This window comes from Chiroxiphia lanceolata, chromosome 3, assembly GCF_009829145.1.
Source record: "Chiroxiphia lanceolata isolate bChiLan1 chromosome 3, bChiLan1.pri, whole genome shotgun sequence".
In the NCBI taxonomy this organism is placed as follows: Eukaryota; Metazoa; Chordata; class Aves; order Passeriformes; family Pipridae; genus Chiroxiphia; species Chiroxiphia lanceolata.
Window position 1 is genome coordinate 2,129,128 of NC_045639.1, and position 18,848 is coordinate 2,147,975.

General features: G+C 43.7%; 1 long non-coding RNA gene across 2 annotated transcripts; it reads right to left on the minus strand.

Moving 5' to 3' along the window:
- Positions 1–6,820: 6,820 nt before the first annotated feature.
- LOC116783905 lies at positions 6,821–18,608 on the minus strand. Of its 2 annotated transcripts, none has more exons than XR_004355892.1 (3): positions 18,490–18,608; positions 18,116–18,179; positions 6,821–6,955 (listed from the first exon to the last, which is right to left on the minus strand). It is a non-coding gene; the product is annotated as an uncharacterized LOC116783905 (long non-coding RNA). The 2 variants fall into 2 exon arrangements; XR_004355893.1 differs by lacking the exons at positions 18,116–18,179; positions 18,490–18,608 and adding exons at positions 13,528–13,640; positions 15,222–15,269.
- Between the last annotated feature and the right edge of the window lie 240 nt (positions 18,609–18,848).

Consider the following 18,848-nt stretch of genomic DNA (forward strand, 5'->3'; position numbering starts at 1 on the left):
TAGATCAATATTTGCTTGATTTTCTTTGTCATCAAAATGCCAGAATATTTGTTACAACAGTCACAAAAGGAAAACTGCAGGGTCTGAAGAAAAAAATCCAGAGCTATTTGGAAGATCTGCAGAATTATTCTGTTTTCTTTACACTTTCAAACTATGCCCAGAGTGTTTCTTCCCTTCTAGGAAACTGTTCTACATCAGAAACTTTTCCTGCAGTTAACACAAGGTTATGGAATTATTTTATTTTAATACATGAAGCATTATAAGATTACCTCAGATATGACTCAGGTAATGTTCAGAGATGTAGGCATGGAACTAATACAGGTTTTCCAAATGCTTTGGGGAAGAGTTCCTACAACTAGTGCTCAAAAATCAGAAATTCCTCCCTGGATTTTTTCCTCTGTCAGCCTGTTCAGTGATATTTCCTACTTTCTGCAGTGGTTTAACATAAAGTTTCCTTTTCAGCCACAACTACAAAGAATAAAAAAGGCAAGCTCCTCATCCAACTTTATTACTGAAGTACTGGTAAACCTCCAGTTCTTGGAGAGGGATCCAGAAAATCCAAAGGATACAATTGCTAAGTGTCAAAACCAATTTTTCCCTTTAACAATAATGCAAAGGCAGGGCCTTTCTGCAGCCTTTCACACACAGTTCACAGCAAACTCACAGCCAGCGACCATGATACTAATGCAGAAAAATCTACTGAGCAGGTTCAAAGCAAAGGCAACATTTCAGCCAGAAATCAAAACCCTGGGGAGAGACAAGGTGTAAAAACATCATCTTTATGTCCTGTGTCTGACATATGGACCTAAACAGCTACAACTGAGCCCCTGAAGCACTAATGTGCTAAATAATACAGTAAGGAATAAAGGCCTCCACAACCCACCACTGCATTTGAAGAATGTGTTTAAGAGCTATGGGTAAAGTAGCAAAAAATAGAGGAATATCATGAAGAGTCTGACTCAGTCCTGAAGCTTGTTTTCAAAGTGACTGTGATATCAACACAGGAAAATCTACCAAGCAGATTCAAAGGAATTGCAACTTTTCATCCAGAAATCAAAACCTTGGGGTGAGCTCAAACACCCACAAGGCAAGGCTGAAAACTGATCTACACATACCAGGGGCAAACATCACTCCTGAAGGAAAAGCAGATTGAGACTATCTGTTGTTTCATAAGCTCTGGGTGCCAACGTGGTTAAAGAACACAAGGCACATAAGTGACCCTTTTCTGGGGAAAACACAGGGAAAGTGAACTTGTAGGAGCTTGTACTGGCATTTCAATCAGCACTGCTGCTCTTGGCAGGGATCAGCAACAGCTTCATCAAGGCACATGTCACCAAAAGCATCAGTGTCTCCCCAGTGCTCTGGCAAGAGCTTGGCCCCAGTGCTCTGTGCTGCTGAGGATTTGCCTCTGCTACTGTGGATTCTTGGCAGCATCAGCTGGACCTTCTCCTCTGACAACCCCCCAGGGAAAGTCAGGAACTGTTTAGCAACAAGTTTGGGCTCTGAAAAGTAACACTCTTCAATCCTCCTGCAGTGTTAAGTTCTGAGGTCAAGCTCCAAGGAATTGTTTGGCACTTGGGTTCAGATAAAGTAGTTTCTTCTGTATGCTAATGATGAAGAAAGAGAGGAGCGTGTTCCTCTGCAGATCTGATCAATCCACTTCAAACCTCTCTGGATGTGAAAAGCAGGTGCTGTCTGTCTGTATCCTGCACATAACCTTCCCACACCTGTAAAAACCCAACTGCTGAGCAGCAAATTGCATCTCAGATGGTATTTCTGGCCACAACAGCAACACTTCAGACCCCTGACTGCAAGCAACACTTCACTGTAGGTAAGACACGTGTGCTGCTGTCAAGGGGAACAGGACAGAACCCAGGAGCTCCTTGTCCCTCAGCCCTGCACTGCTGGAACAGTGTGGATGTGCCCATGGAGCCCTCCAGATCACTCAGCACTTCGAGTCTTATAGAAAGATAAATGCTAAATGATTACAGAACAAAACATTTTAGCTTAAAAAAAGTTGGAAATGTTAATGTTGTCAGGTTAGGTAATAACATGTCACACTGACAGATTATGAAAATATTTACTGTTACTGTTTTGAGCAGCTCAATTCATTAATTAATGACACATCTAAACCAAAATAACTGACAGAAGCCTCCTGACTCATCCCAGTGTTACGTGACCCTTATCTACAGATGTACCACTTCCACTCACAGGGAGCACAGAAGACATGGGAAGAGGGAGGCCACAACTGCTCCCCCAATGCCACATTCAGCCCTAAATAAGGCAGGAGGCTGTGCAGATCTAACCAGGAGAGGTTGGCACTTGAACCCAGCCCTTGCAGTAAGACAGGAGTGGTCTGACAGTGGGAGTACTGGATTGGAACACATGGCACACAAGTGCTACACAACAAGCCTACTGTGCTACAGGAAACACCGAGACGTGCACACACAATTAGTAGTATTTAAATACTCATTCTAATTCCTTCTGTTCAACTAATCAGTACTTGCTGTGCTACAATCATGAATAATGCCCATGTCAGACAGGAATGCTGCCCACCACAGCACCTTCCCCCAGCTCCTGCCACTCATCCTCCAGGGGGACTCTGTTTAGCTCAGGAATTCCCCTAAGTTCTGCCTTTGCTTTAAAATGTAGAGGGAAAAATGAATCTCTTATAACACAGCAGAGCTGCCAGGGCTGTTCTGCTGGGCAGAAGCACAGCTCTTACTGAGGGATCTGAGTTAAGGAACACCATGTGAAGCTGCTCTGGGTTAAATCCACATTCCCCACCAAGCTCTGAGGGCCACCTGAGCGTAAGCAGGGCCACAGTTTCGGTTTTTCAAATAAAGCTGACCTTAGGTAATTAAAGGAATATTTTCCAAGCATTTGGCATCAAAAGTGGGGATAGAGAAGCAGAGTGTGCATTGCCAAAGCAGCCAAATCCATATGGGGAATGCCATCCTTACACATGTAGTGCTAGACCATGCATTTAGTGGAATTATGAGTATCTGGAACGCATTCAGTTTGTCCCTGACGTGATTTGCTTCAACTGCAGGGCTTTTATGGATGCCATCCCTATTAATCTGCCTCCTAATAAAAATAATTCTGAAGTAATTCTTTACTTGGAGTTACAGAGAGTTCAACTGTCTTAATAAAATTAACATGTAAAAAAATCATTTCCCCAGCAGCCTTTGCTGGCCCTCAATCACAAGTATCTCTTCTCTGCTGCTGCATTGCCTCTTTCACCCATCCAGGGAGCATCAGTTTGACCAATTTAACGGAGCTTAAAAACCAGAAAACAAAAGACATTTGTAAAGCCATTTAAAAAGCTGCCATTGACACATTACTGACTGTTCAGCAGAGATTGATTGCCTAAATAAATGAGTTTATTTTAAAGGCTCTGCACATACCTCTGTATAAAATGAAGTGTGATACCACTTACCCATTACCAACACCTCTGGCACATGCAGTTGGAATTATTCCTCGTTTATCCCCACTGTTATCTGGGTTTTAGATCCAATATTCTATTGCCTGCTGTTATTTTGGTTAATTAAAATGACCTTGGCAAAGCAGAGCATCCACAAATACTTAATGTCACCCTGCTGATCCCTGAATAAGGGAAATAAAGGGACTGTTTGATCTACCAAAAGCAGATAGCAACTTCATTAACACCATCTTTCAAAAACACCACCTGAAATTCTTCCAGTTCCATTTCTGAAGTGCTATCAACTGTATATTTGGTATAATTTCCCAGCTTGGGTCTACAGACTTAACACTGTTAAGTTTAAACACATAAACCCCCTGTTGTGTTTAATCTCAGGGGCTTTGATGCCCCCTTTAAAAACTTCTGGAGTTCAGAGAAGCTTATGATAGGACATTTAAGTAGTTATTGATATTTTTATAGCAAACTTTGAAACTGCTGCCACATATTGCCCACTTACCCCTCTGGCTGCTCCTTGACAGAGGATGATCCGACATCTTCTCACCTCCAGGATCTTTCCAGAAGGGCCCAGGTGGGAGAGGCCCAGCTAAATAGGCTCTGGTGGAACGAGGTAAATGGTTCCAGCTGGAGCACTGCCCTGGGAACACCTGGAGACACTGCTGGGAGCAAACACAAGGCAGAGCACAGTCAGATAACCCCAAGAGGACACCCCCAAACCCTAAAGGGCTTCATCAAGAAATAAGATTTGTACTTCCAGAAGAAGCCCTGATCCTGTGGTGGGACGCCTGGGAGAAGTGATCTGATTAAAATATTAGTGATGTGGGCACTGAAGTTCAAAATAAATCCAGGATAAGGTTATTTTTCTTCCCAGTGTGTTTTAGTAAAAAAATGGAAGATTATATGTCCTTTTGTAACTTGAGAAATGTTCCAGAACTATTCTGTTTCTGGAGAATTCTTTTGGAAATTCATTGTATACACAATAAAGTAATTGTTATCAATAAGCATTTTCACCTCAGGAATGTGTTGAGGGCTGTGTGTGTAAAATCTCATCAAATCTGGAATGGAAGGTTTTAATAATTGGTCAGAAATAAACATATCACAGGCATTATTTTGATTCCACTCTATGAAAGTCAATTTGGTTAACTACTTATAAGGCTTTTAAAGAAGTATTCAGCCTTCTCCAACAGCAGAGACTGAACATGACAGAGTAGAATTCAGCCCAAGAAGGCTGGGCTATGCAGCAAGACACCAAACAAACATGAAGACCCAGTTTCCAGGGGCTATTTTATTGTATTTTAGTAATAATAGAAATATCTCAGAACTTTAAGGTGACAGGAACACTGTGCAATCCACTGCCTTCACATTCCCTCCAAGATGGGACCTTTTTCCTTGCAGAAAATAAAATAACAAGTAGGAAGAATGATTGTAACAGGAGGAAGCAAAATAGCAAGAGTAGTCTTGGGCTCTTCTATTTCTGTGTTCAATAAAGCCAAAGCTTTTCTTAGCTGGGGATTCCAGTTCCAAAAAATGAACCATCACTGCCCCCTTCTGTAATCCAAGAAAACTGGATTCAGCTACCAAAAATTATGTGGAACAGTGGGTAGCTACATACAAACTGACACTGTCTGTCATACTGAACTGGGCCAAAATATAAAACAAAAAGTAATATTTAATTTTTTTCCATATTTATTTCCATGTCTGTATCAGTCTTGAAGAGCCTGGTAAAGATCTAACTTCAAAGAGAAGAAATATGGAATAATACAGTGGAATTTATTAAGAGTTTGTATATGAGACAGAATCATGTCCCTTTTTGAATTTATTAAAACACTTTCAGAAATTTCCAACATCCATTGAAATGTCATCTGAGGCTCTTGGCTAATACAAACCAGCCTCTTCATACAGTTTTCAAAGAAATTATGTACAAAGTTGCTGTTAAATTTTCTCACACTCCAGGGAAAGTGGGAAATCACTGACGGGGTAACATTTCCAGAAGGAACCTGGAGATACTCACCCACATTAACTGCACGTTTTTCCAGGTCCTGCAATCCATCCAGAACCATCATACAAACCTTTCCCATACAGTGACATCTCTGGGCACCCACTCCTGCTTTAAGCCTCCTCTGGTGAGTATTTTTTTCAGCTACAACCGACACACTCTCAAGGCTCTCATATCCTGAAAGCAAAAAAAAAAAAAGTGAGCTCACCAAACTGAAGGTTTGCGATTTTAAAATAGACTTGAAATGTAAGAGTATTTTCTTTTTTGAAAGCAGGCAGCAGCCTTTAAATCTGTGGGCTGAAATCTGGGATTGTGGATGCCCCTGCAGGCTTTGATAATTCCTTGGGGAGTATAAACTGACCTGCTGGTGGATTTGAATAGATCTTACAGATTTTTTCCTTCCAGTGGAAACTGCCTCCTCTGCTGCTGGAAAGGGTGTTCCACTAAATGATGGTTGGATATGAAAAGGTAAGAGGAATTAAACCTCATGTGCCCACAGGTGATCAGAAAGTGGAAGGAGCTCGTTCTGTAACTATCCCTGTGGGAAAAGGCACAACTGTTGAACTGTACCCAAGCACAGACATCCTGGGGACAGGGGCAAGTTCCCAATTCTGCTGACTCGCCCTCTCCAGGCAGAGTGTTCTTTATGGTGCTGCAGTGCAGGGAAGAGAAATCTTACTAACGGTTATGAACTGCTAAGCCAAGACAGCAGAACTGTCTGAATGATGAGATTCTTACACACAGACATACAAGGAGTTATAGATTTCTTTTGCCACATTAAATAAACACACTGGGACTGCAAGAGTCTCTGTTAAGAGCCATTCCTCATCCAGCACAGCTCCGTGAGCCAGAGCTGATTTATGCTGCAGGGTAGATAAACATGCAGGTATGTTTGGAAAGCTGAGCCAGGCCCTCACACTTTAATTGCTTTGAACTGCCCCATGATTTTTTATTTCACTTCAGCCTGAACCACTGGAAGTGTAACACAAATACCATCCTCTTACTGCCAGCCTGATTCAGTGGGGTGGGAGCAGCTCAGTCTCAGTCATTACTGCTGGCAAGGCCACAGATACTCTAATTTATAAGAAAACAACTGTCTTCTGGTTCTGGAAATACTGCCAAGCAAACTTGTGCAGATCAGGGGATCAGAAGGCTGAGGGCTGTACTGGGCCTAGGAAGGAAAGGGAAATATGGGAGAAATAATGCTCAGGAAAGTCCAATTGGAAGAGAAATGAGTGTGACAGAGGCACGAATGGCTCCCACCAGGGAATCGAAGTCAGTAACTCCAGAAGCTCTTTGCATTCCTACACAAGGTGCTGGGAGATGAATAATAATGCCTCTATCAGCTGATGAAGTCAAGCACAGAGTCCTTTTCTCACCTCCAGCAGCCCCAGAAGCACAGCATGGCCACACACGGACCCACACAAGGACACACGGTGCCGTGTCCAGGCTGGGGAACCACTGAACTCACACCAGTGCTCAAGGAACAAAACACCCAGTCTTGTAAAGCACTTCCAACCCTGTTTAAAGATGAGAAAAGCAACAAATCTGACATAATGAATAAGAAAACATGTAACATTTAGACATCAAGTGTTGATTTGTGAAGGTCAGCTTGGATTAGCTGTGTGATTGCTATTAAAATGTACTCTGGTTTTGGCCAAGTTCCTCCTCACACTCACTTTGACAGCACACCCCTAAAGTCATTTTTCCTGGCTGTGAACACAATACCACAAGCTGAGGACTAGGTAATGATGCAGGAAACATTCTCTCTGCAACCAGTTTCAAGTGAGACCACCAGGCACCTCAGAACTGCTTCACTCAGGGCAGGCAAAGAGTGAGCTCCAGGCACAGCCTGTAGCAGATGGGAGGGGAGTTGTGCATCTGAGATTCCCTCAGGACAATCCAACAGCAGCTCTGTGGCTCATTCCCCCATCTTTTTATGGAATTGTCTCAGAAATTATTCCCTGGACACCCCACTGTCTCATTAGGGACAAGCAAGGGCTGGGCAACTTCCCTCCTGTGCAAAAACACAACTCCAGTAAAGTCACTGTGGCTCCATCTGGGCAAGAGCTACAGCTCAGAGAGACTCTGGATTGGGTTTTCAGTCCCAGGACGGCACCAGCCCATGGATCCATGAGCAGCCATGGCTGTCCCTGCGCTTGGCAAAGCCAAATGAGCCCCTAGTGGTGCTCATGGATCACAAATCCTCCCCTTGAAACCTGGGCCAGCATTTGCTGTAACTTCCAATCACACAAACAGCCATAGGGAGGGAGCTGCAAACACACAGAGCATCATTCCCACACAGCATTCCTGCATTTCCCATTTTCAGGGAGGATGGCTGTAAAGTAAAATGAGCCCTCCTGCTCTGGTGCTGGCACTTGTATTTATTTATATTTATTATATATTGTTAGGCAATCAAATAATTTGCTGTCAGCCCCATTTGCAGCCTGTGTGAGAGGTTTGCACAGTGCTTTGACTGTGCTGTAAAAGTGCCCAAGAGAAATCACAAACCAAACAAGTTCCACTCCCCAAGGAAGGCACAAACCAGGCAGAGACAAAGGCAGAGCGATGAGTGAGGGGATGTCAAGTGGCCCTTTGGGAAATATGAGTGTTTAGGCAATAATTAATCACATCCCTCACTTTAGCATAATATTAAACCCTTGTTCAGTGTATAAAAATGCCTCTGTCTGAATGAGGTGACAGGAATCACTTGATCAGTGAAACTCTGTTTCACGAAAGCTGAGAGATTCTACAGGGACTACAGACATTAACATTTTGATATGTGCAGGCCAAACTCCCTTCTAGGTGGAGCAAACCTGATATTTTTGATCTGAAACCCGGAGAGTTTCATGTCAGTATTTAAAAAAAGAGCAGCCTTGGGTTTATTTCAGTCTGACGTAAAAATAAATCTGGAAATCATGACACTTGTTGCAAAACAGAATTGTTATTTCTTCTGCCAACTCTGATATCAAAGACAGGCAGCCACGGATGACTGGGTAGTTTTCCCACCTCCATAAATCCTTATGACATTGATCTACTCACAAGTATTGACTGTGGGTCAGGAATTCACTTTAATATGTTCTTTTGAAGTCAGCACCACAGAGCTGAACCCCTCTGGGGAGGCACCAACAGCTGGCTGAGGGGTGTGAGGGGCAGTCACTGGGCTTTGGCACCCAGGGGATCTGAATTCCCCCTCGCAGAGGATTCCATGGAATGCTCATGTCAGCAATCAGATTGAACAGCACTCACTGCACCTTTTGTCTTGCACTAAGGTGCCTGCACTGGTTTCCAAGTGTTAGTCAGTCATAGCACAGCACTCCTGTTCTCTCAGCTGCTTTCCAAACATTCTGACAAGCAGAACATTTTCCTGATTTGAGGGCCTTTGCTTCACACAATATATACTGTAATGGAAACTTCTCACTTATGGGCACATCCCTTAGGACTGATTCTGATCTGATTCTGATCTTGGTGTGCCCTGGCCCTGCCAACAACATCAGAGACGTGTCAAATGTGAGCCACAAATGCCATGTTTTACAGGCAGTTCTGCCAAATTCCACTCCTGGGGTTCAAATGGACAAAAGAGATTTTTTAATTAGAGTGATTAAAACAGACACTGTTCCAATTTAAGTTCTATGCCCTGTTGAGGAGGATGTTTAGGTTTTTAGATGATATTTAAAAATGATGCTGGTTGCCTTGACAGAAAGTGGCACTGCCCATGTCAAGGTATTTTCATATTCAAAGTTCAACAAGAAATCGCTGAAATTCATCAATTAATATTTTTCTTCATTGGAAGCTTCTAGGAATATTAAGAGCTGTTATTTCTTACTTGAAAGATGCTCCCACCCTCTGCATCCCAGTGCAAGGGTGACCAGAACTCAACTCAAGACACAAGTGGTATTTAAATACTTCTGCTGGGTTCCTTTGTGCATTCTTTATATTGTGCTCAATAGAGCAGAGATAAGAAATGGAACAAAAGACAAGATTATTTCCTATTTCATTACAGACTTCAAAGGCAGTAGATGTGTTGTGTCCATAAAAAGACACAAATACATTCTCAAAAGGAAGAAATTGGATAAGCACAAGTTGTGGTCAGGAAATGTGGATAGAAAATGACCCGGTCTGGGCTATAATACCTGTGCTCTGTCTCTTGAAACCAAAGAAAGCATCTAATTCAGTGCTTTCAATACTCAAAATTGATTCTTGAAGGGGGTTTGTTCATTTTCTTGTGTCATTCTTCTATAAAAACCCTCAGCTACTCACAGAATTCCAGTAAGTCCAGAAAAACCTAATAAAAATTACTGATCATAAAAATCTAAGAAAAATGTTCTCAAGTTTTCCTCTTTTTTTCACAGACTGCAGAACTGACTGATTTTATGAAAGGCATCAAAACACTGCATCAATAGCTACCGAATCATTCCTACTTGAAATAATTTCTAAATTGCCTTCCAAAACCGTAGGCTGTTGGTAAGGACTAAGCAAAGCCCAAACAAACAAGAAGGAAACGAGGAAGGCATCACAGACACTAAAAACCCACTAAAGAGCCCTCTCTGCTGGCTTCATTTGCCCCTCCTCAGAGCAGGAGCTGTTGTCATCCCGGGCTCTTTTTTTGCCTTGACGTGCCTGGAGTAGATTATGCTGAAATGTTCTTAGAATGCCAAGTATCTGCTCTTTTTAAAAGAGTGAGTTCACGGGAGTAGAACATTCCAACATGTCACTGGATTATAAAACAAACCCAGCCATTAGCAGGAGGTTCTCTGAGGGCTTTCTGTGCTCACTTGAGCAGACTCTGAGCACTCCCTGCAGGACTGAGGAACCCGGGGGGGGCAGTTTGGTTATTTTCCATCGAGTTCCCTTCCCCCTTTTGTGCTGATGAGCTGCAGATCCTGCCCGGATGCCCAAGTGCCCTCGTGCCTCTGCTGGGCTCTGTTGTGACTGAAAGCAAACAGAGGGCAGAGCCCCCCTGGCAGCTTTCCCTTGGCTGCAGTGAGCGGGATAATGTTCACTGCTGGGTGGGCAGGGCCAGCAGCTGCTGGGCAAACAGCCACGGAGACTGACAGCACAACCTCTGCTGTTCCGGGAGAAACACAGATGGGAAAACCCCCAAATAATGGCTCTGAATCGCAATTATTTCTATTGTCTGCCCAAAGACAACAGAGATATAATCTGCTTTATTCTGGCTCCTTTCCTTCAAAATTACAGCAGGGATCTCCTTACTCTGAAAACTGATTTGGAAGTCTCTGGAACGGATCCCAATCCAACGGACCTTTCAAGATGGGAAAGCTTCCTGTGAGAGTCCAGTGGGAAAAGCTGGGGGAAAGGTTTTAAAAATCATTAATCCTTGAGAGCTTCTGAAATCTCCTTCCTTACATCACTGAGGTATTTTGAAAGCCTAGAACCAAACGAGGAAGTGCAGGCCAGAACTGCAGACAGGACCTCAATATTGCAGCAAATACTCACGTAGAGAGATGAGCAGATTTGCCCAGATATTGTATTTTTGTTCTAAAGGAAGCACAGCACAGACCACATTTTCTGCAGGGGCTTCACCATCATTTGGACTGCACTTCTGATTGCTGAATGGCATCCTGTAAATGAGTACAGTTGTGTAAATGAGTATATTTGTATACTCTGTAAAATTATATACCTTAAAAATACAGAACAGCAAAGCCTGATTCCAGAGCACTGCTTTATGATGGCAAACAGAGTCCTCTAGTGGCCTGTGCCTGCCATAGTATGAAAAGCAGTCAACAATTCAGGGAAGAGAGTGAATGATCTGAAACGTGACCTCACGAGAAATAAATCTTAGTCCAAAGCTAATAATGATCAGAGAAAATCTCCTCCATGGGTGTCCATGAGATGTATCATGTCAGACTTTGGAAAACACCTTCCAGAGCAGGATCACAGACAGAGAAAAAGCTGAGGAGGGAAACAAGTGGAAAAAATAACTTATGTAAACTTCTCAAGAAAAGCAAGGGGAGGATGAGGAAGCTTTGCCAAAGTACATATTAAAGGAGCTCATGAAAACATGTCAAGAGAGCAAAGGGAAAAATGGGATACCAGGGAGAGTAAATGGAATACAGGTGTGCTGGTAGTGGGACCTGGCCCACACTAAGTTGACAAGATTACAGGTCTTCATAAAAAAATAATGTAGATAATTTGGCACAGTAGATAAATAAAATAGGGATGGATGTGTTGGTGACACAGGGATAGCTGTGTTGGTGAAATAGGGATGAATGTGTTGGTGAAATAGGGATGAATGTGTTGGTGAAATAGGGATGGATGTGTTGGTACCAGTTTTGCAGCAGCTTTTATTCAAACCAAGAATTCCCCTATTTATACAAAAAACATAAAATGAATATTCCTTCATTCCCTTTGTAGGAAATTGATTAATATCTCACGATTGCAATAAATTAATACAATTAAGTTGTGTAAAATAACCAACTCTTTCTCTGCAGATGTTAAAATTTCTTAGTGGTATCAACATGCAAATGGTATCAGAGCATTCCTAAATTATCCACTGTGTATCCTGACATCTGCTCTCCACACTCCCAGATCTTAAGCAGTGCTCTGGCAAAGGCACATAACCAGCCACAGCATTTCCCAAGGCAGGTTTGTGTGGTCCTTGTACCAGCCAGTTCCCAGCACTGCCATTAAAGGCTTATCTCAGGAAAGCACTTGGAAAAACCTGTTCTCCCTTTAAAGAAGAACCTCATAAGTCAGAGCTGGGGGGGTCATCTGTCATGACCATCAGCTTCCCCCTCTCTCCAGCATCCCCAGCCCTACCTCTGCAGAGTCAGAGCATGAAAAGATAAGTTCCATATGCAAAAATTCCAGGGTCAAACCTCGCCTGGCTCTACTTGGAGATACATCTTCAAATTTCAACCCCTACACCTGACTTTTCCACTCAGTGCTGGTCTGGCTTTTATCAGCTTTGCCACTTGTGGTTCACACACCTCTCACAAAAGCATTGCTGAACTTAGTGACAGGCATAAAACAAAGTTTGAAAAGATCCCATCTTTCATATGGAGGGGGAAATTACTCCCTTTGAACACGCTGTCAGCCTCACACGAGGTAATGGATTAGTGCACAGTGCTCCAACCAGGATTTGGTTTCCTATTTTGACATGTGTAAAAAGCTTCTAAAACACTGAAAGCTGCTGTGTCTGAGCCAATGCAGAGCTGGGAACCCAACAAGCCTCTGGAGGTACAACCTGGGAGGTGATTTCAGGCATCAGTGTCAAACTGGCAAAGATGTACAACAACCTGGGACAAAAAATGCTAGGAAAAAGGTTAACCCACCATCTAGCAAAGGCAGGAACGCAAATTAAGTTTTCAAATTGCTGTAATTTCATCCAGACACTGTTCACATTGGAAAGAAGCCCAGATCAGTAACAGCCCTAATTTTTATTAATAGTAATAGTTCTGCTGAACCTCAGTTTCATAACAGAAGTGATGCAGAAGGTAAAGACGGGACATTTTCTGTAATCCTGCAGAGCTGCTGAGCCACAGTCACTCAGTGGATGTGTAACTGGCCAGGAACAGAGATCCAGATGATTCTGGGGGTTGAGGAAGTGACTGTCACAGTAAAACACTCTTCTGAGGAAGGATCTGAGGGGCTCAGCAGCCTCTGCATCCCTGAGGATAAGGTCTGCTGGGATTCCCTGTGGGACCATCACCAGACTGACATCACATTTCTACCAACATTTCTAATGACAGGAGAGCTCCTGCTTTCTTACGGACAAGTCACAGCCCTCCTTCCAACCATTAGCACTGATTCCCATCCTCTGGGTGCCATCCAGAAGGACAGTAGGATCTCGGAGCATATGGCTCTCTCAGAGTAAGAAAAAGAAAGGATTTCTAGTTGTCACACTTTGAAGTGATGGAACTGGAAGTGTCAAGTGCATTTTACTCACTGCTGGCTATAAAAATCCAAGTATCCTCAGTGCTCCATGAGATCCAACTGCCATTATCCAAACGTGGTTCTTTTCCAGCCAAAGTTCCTACAACTGCAGCTCCTGGTCGTGTGACCACCTGCCTAACACTGCAAGCGCAGAGAAGTTTTTCTTTCTCTGTCCCCCAGCAATTCAAACATTCACCTCCATGTCCCCTGGTTTTCCCTTTCGAACGTTCGGTCCCTTCTCCCCCAAGGTCCATCTGCCCCTCTCAGTCCCTGGAGAAGCTGCCCCATCAGCCTCCTGCAGGCAAGGCTCTGACATAAAAACAACAGGTAATATTAGTATGAAGAACAGATTTAAAAGCCCACATCTGCCTGGCCAGAGCAGCTGGTAGTCTTTGCTTAAAGACCCCAGTTTCTCAGTCATGGTGGGTTCTCAAAACAGAGCTAGAGCAGAGTCAATACTATATTTAAAGATAATGCTCACAATCCCAGAGGAATTTTTGAACTCAAGTGTCTAAAACTGAACTCTTAGCTCTTCTTTGAGACAACCATATTGCTTTTCACATTCACTGAGCAGCCACAAAGCAGCAGAAGGTGGTTGTGCTCAGCACTGTTTGGATAAAACCAAATGCCATGTGTCCTTCCCTGTGCTTATGAGGTCCTCTCACAGTCCTAATTGAGACTGTGGGCATAATCCAAATGCAAGTCATAACCATAACAATTTAATTAGAATTATTAAATCCAAAGAGCCAGAAGGACCTAATTAAATAAGCAGCTTGGTTTGTGAGCAGAGACATTCTTCAGATCACTGCAGTCACAAAATTCTCACTGTGCAAAATCATGAGCTGTTGTTTGATAACAATCAGTAGAAGAGGCCATTGAACAAACACCTTCTGACTTGTTTTCCAAACCATCACACTGGTCCCAGTAGTTCACCAGGCAGATATAAATAATGGTGTAATTGTGTTCCCACAGTCTGTTACTGGTATCTAAATAACCACTGACATGACTAAACTAAATTCTCCTTGGCCACATTTCAGGGAGAAGTTTCTCCTGCCACAGGACTGGAAATGCAGTGGCACAGCCCTGGGATCTGATGGCCCTGACATGGCACACATGGATGTGAGTGTGACTGGCAGGTGCCTCACTGTGCTCCTTCAGCCACTGTGGTGGTTTGGAGTCCCCCAGGGGAGACACTACAGCAATCAGGAAAATATCTAAGGGATGCATTAGAAATTTTCAGTGCATTTGGGATGAGCAAACGGGATCACGAGACGTGGAATTTCCATTTACTGCTCTCTCACCCTGTGACTTCATTTCTGCCTTTACCCCTTTTGCAGCCTCAGACTTTTTGCTGAGCTGCACTGCCCCAAACACACCACTGCAACGGGATAGCCACGGAGAAAATGTGATATCCGTGCACACACACAAAACCACATAAACTCAGCAAAAACTCCGAGAGGAATGTTCCTGGAGCCTCATTCCCAGCTATTCACCCTGCGAGCAGCAGATGGCATCCCTACTGCCATTCCTGCTCCCGGCCGCCGAGCTCACACCGCACGGCAGCTCCTGCTGCTGCTCCAGCCCCACGTCCTGCACAGATCCTGCCCTTTCCCACCTCTCCCGGGTTTCTGGGGTTATCCATCACTCCAGGTAAGTTCAGCCTGCCCGCTGGAGTCTGCTGTGGGCCCCAGCCAGTGACCACCTGAGTTTTGTAAAATCCCTTCCCATGGTGAAAGCCTGAATGGAAATGCCTTATGGATGGACACCCAGTCACTCCACGGCTGCTTCCCTGGCTGAAGAGGTTCACACTCCCTGCAAGGAAGGCAATTTGCAACCACAATTATCCTAATCCAAATGCTTTCAGCGCTGCAGGGCTTCAGGCTCACTGACTTGGAATTTAACTGTGTGATTTGTCAGATGGAGGCAGCCCTTGCTTTGTGGAAACTTTGAACTCTGGTCTTCGGTGTTAACCTGCGTTGTTTCCTCCCTTTGAAAGAAGAAAGGTGTCCTGTGTGATATGTCTTAGCCTGGAAATGATTTTTGAGTGATGTTTTCCTGCAAAGAAAACAAGCAATTGTCTGCATATCCCATCCTCAGCCCTTCATCTGCTGCTCCTTGTACAGTCACTTCCACAAGCACAGAATACAAAGGAGACTAAAAGGGTTTGCTGTTTCCTCATACAAATGTGCAGGAGAGCACAAAACTACACCTGGCAGAGAGAAGCAAATCCTCTTCCTTGGCATTAGGACCCACATTTCAGTATCTGATTTATGCCCTATTTCTTCCAGGTGTCGAGTGAGGTAAACTTTGCCCATTTCAGTTCAATTGCAGAAAGAAACAAAAATAAATTCAACTTTTCCCTGCAGTTTCTGTAATATTTTCTGGTATAATTAGGATTTCTATTGGGGTTTCAGAAAGGAGAACAAAACTGAGGACAACTCAGTTGTAACTTCCTGTCTGGACTGGCTGCCCTGTGTTCTGAGGCTCATGGCACATAAAGCCTCCCTGCCAAAGCATGGGAAGTTTTCTGTTACCAGAAAAAACATATCTGAGAGCAACAATATTTATTTTCCACACTCCATTAGTAGCCCAGAAGCAATTCAAGCATGTTACTAGAAACTGAACCCAGCTAATTAAAAATAATGTTCCAAAGCTCCACTGATGTGCTTTGCATCTGGAGCTGGCTTCTGCAAACAAACATACACAAAACCAAGGACAAATCACAATAAATCTAAGCAGACAGGTACAAGCAAATTGGTCTCTGGAAGTGACACGTCTCTCTGCTTAAATGTCTACCACAAATCCCAAGGAGACGTGGTAGGATTTAATCTAATTGGGTTTGCCACTTCCCTGCAGCTTAATGTGAGAATAACGGCAATTATATATGACTGTACTTAGCTCAGTACCAAAAACCCATTTATTAGGCTATTAGAACCTATAGAAACCAGGGGGTTCAGATCATTTGGATGTGCTGGTTACACACTTGGCCTGCTACTTGTTTTGTGGTTACAGTTTCCAAATTGCCTCTGATGAGGTGGTGGTAGGAAAGCAGATGCAGTTAAGCGCTGGAATGGATGGCTCAGAATCCATAATGGCACCTTATATGTTGGCTCAGCCCTCCACAAACCTCATAACGTTCAGCAGGAGACTGGGAAACCAAGGGGTTGCAGAGGTTCAGAAATGTGTTAATCATAAAGCAAAGCCCCTCTGCCTGTGTGGGGCCCCACAGAGTTGGCACTGCAAGGCACAGAGACCTAAAAAGAATTATGTTTAAGGCCAGTGTTATGGGGCAACTGAGGGAAGAGCCTGCAGCCTTCTAGCCCTGCAGCATTTCAGAGGGTGCAATTAGCAAGAAAAGCAAGGAAAGCCATTGGGCCATCCCAAATAAATGTGGTGTCTCTGCTCTCCCACCTGTTCTGTCCAGGACAGGAGCAGTGACTGCTGTTCTCACCCCGGAGCTCAGCACGAGCGAGCTGCACAGCCCTGTCCTTTCAGCCTCTGTCAGCTCTTACAGCCACAATAAAACTCTCCTTGCCAAGCAGATGTTTGTAAATGAGGCAGTAAACTCTCACAATTTCACTTTTTTTTCTAAACCATTCTGAGTGCTGGGATAAAGGTGGATTATTTTTGAAGGCTGGAAAGCTTCATCTCCAGTGAACTCTTCCAGCATTCACCAACTGGGGGCACAAACAACAAACGGTTCCTTCAGCTCAACCGTGTTACAGTGAGGGCCTGAGTGTGGGGGAGGATCCAGGGGCTGCTTGTGACCTGTCAGACACCACTCAAGAGGTTTTGGGGCCATATTCAATATGTGTATTTGGTTTTGGAAACCAGATTTAAATATGTGAGCCTTACATTGTGCACCTGGGATTACGAAGGTTTGATTTAGTCCCAACAAACTGGGTGACCATGGAGCTGGGAATGCAGCTTTGTGTGCTCTGTCCAGTTTAACTTTCCTGATAGCTGAGATGTTGATAACCTTCATAATGGTCTGGGTTACACATAATTTTAAAGAGCTTTCTCTTTTAGTGGCTCAACTCTGATCCAAACAGAGAACTATCACAAATTAACAGAATATTAGTTAATGTCCCTGTCCAACTGCTGCAAAATTCTACTGTGAAAATCTTCTCTGGGAAGTGAATAAATTTAAACCCAGTTATGGGTATTATTTTTTTTTGTAAGACAACAGCAAACAGAAAGGATTATTTGGCAAAATTTTATCCTCTGTCTGTCTTTGCTGGCAGCACAGTCCCTGGGATTCCCTAAGAGAAAAGCCAAGTTGAAACACCTGGATGTGGGAGGTGCAGCTTCCCTGGGCAAAAAGGGGTTTTGAGAACACTCACCTTGAAAAGCCAAAAAATCCTATGCCTTCTGAGATAACTGTTTAATGAAAAGTTATGTTTCACATGCTCATATCAGAGTGAGTAGGAGGTGGGTGACCAAGTATTTCCTGAGAAAACCTTTAAATTGTAACTCCAGTGGGGATACACTAAAACACTTCTGACTCCTGGGAAGACACATCATGCAGCATTACCTTTAGAGACACAGGAATTATCAGAATGGGCTCTCAAATGGCTGTAATACATCACACCACAGCAAATTCACTGCACTGCACAACCTGATGCCACATGACAAAGTGTGACAACTGATCTGTATCACTTAGGAAAGACTGTCAAGATGTGCTGAATATTTTCTAAAGTGCCATCAGAAAACATATGTTTCCGAGGGGTAATGATACAGTGGGTCTGAATAACTCATAAAAATTATGAATGAAGTGTTCTCACCTTCATTTGACCTTTTTTACTTCTCCAGCAGACAGAGCTCAATGTGTGGCACAGCAGAAAACATCTGAAGAGGAGACAGATGATAATAAGGAGCTGTTAAGAGATGCTCACTCCACTGGCTCTATTAGTTCAGCTTGTTTGCACAGAGAGAATTTCCCTGCACGTGTGAACATGAGCAGAGATCAATAAAGGGAAATATCCAGGCTGATCCTTTCTCAGCCTGAACTCCTCCAAAACAAGATGCACACACAGAGAAATGTGTGGCTGGGAACACTCCACCTCAGGCTGAAGTCCCATTACAAAAATATCTGGATGCTTTCACTCTCATTTTTCCGCCTCCCCCACCTACAGCCAAGGTTTGCTGGGCTACTCACCTTGCCAGAGATCAGGAGAGATCCGACTTGCATGTGAAAATGGGGCTGCTTGTCATGCTTTTCAAAAGCTGAAAGAAGAGCAATATTTTTCAAATGTCAAACGAAACACACGTGGGGCACAAAATATAGAAAAAGAGAGTTTGGTCAACCAAAACAAAACCCCTTCTGTGCATAGTGCAGTAACCCAGCCTGGAAGGACTGGTTTACGTGCCATCAGCCTGTCACAGGACAGGGGCAGTGCCTCAGTCCGAGGCTTTATGACCTGTCTGCTCACACCTCCCACCTGTCCAGTCTTTATTTCCCTTTGTCCCCTGTGGGCACTGAGTGTTCACCACACCTGTGTGCAGGATTTGGGCAGC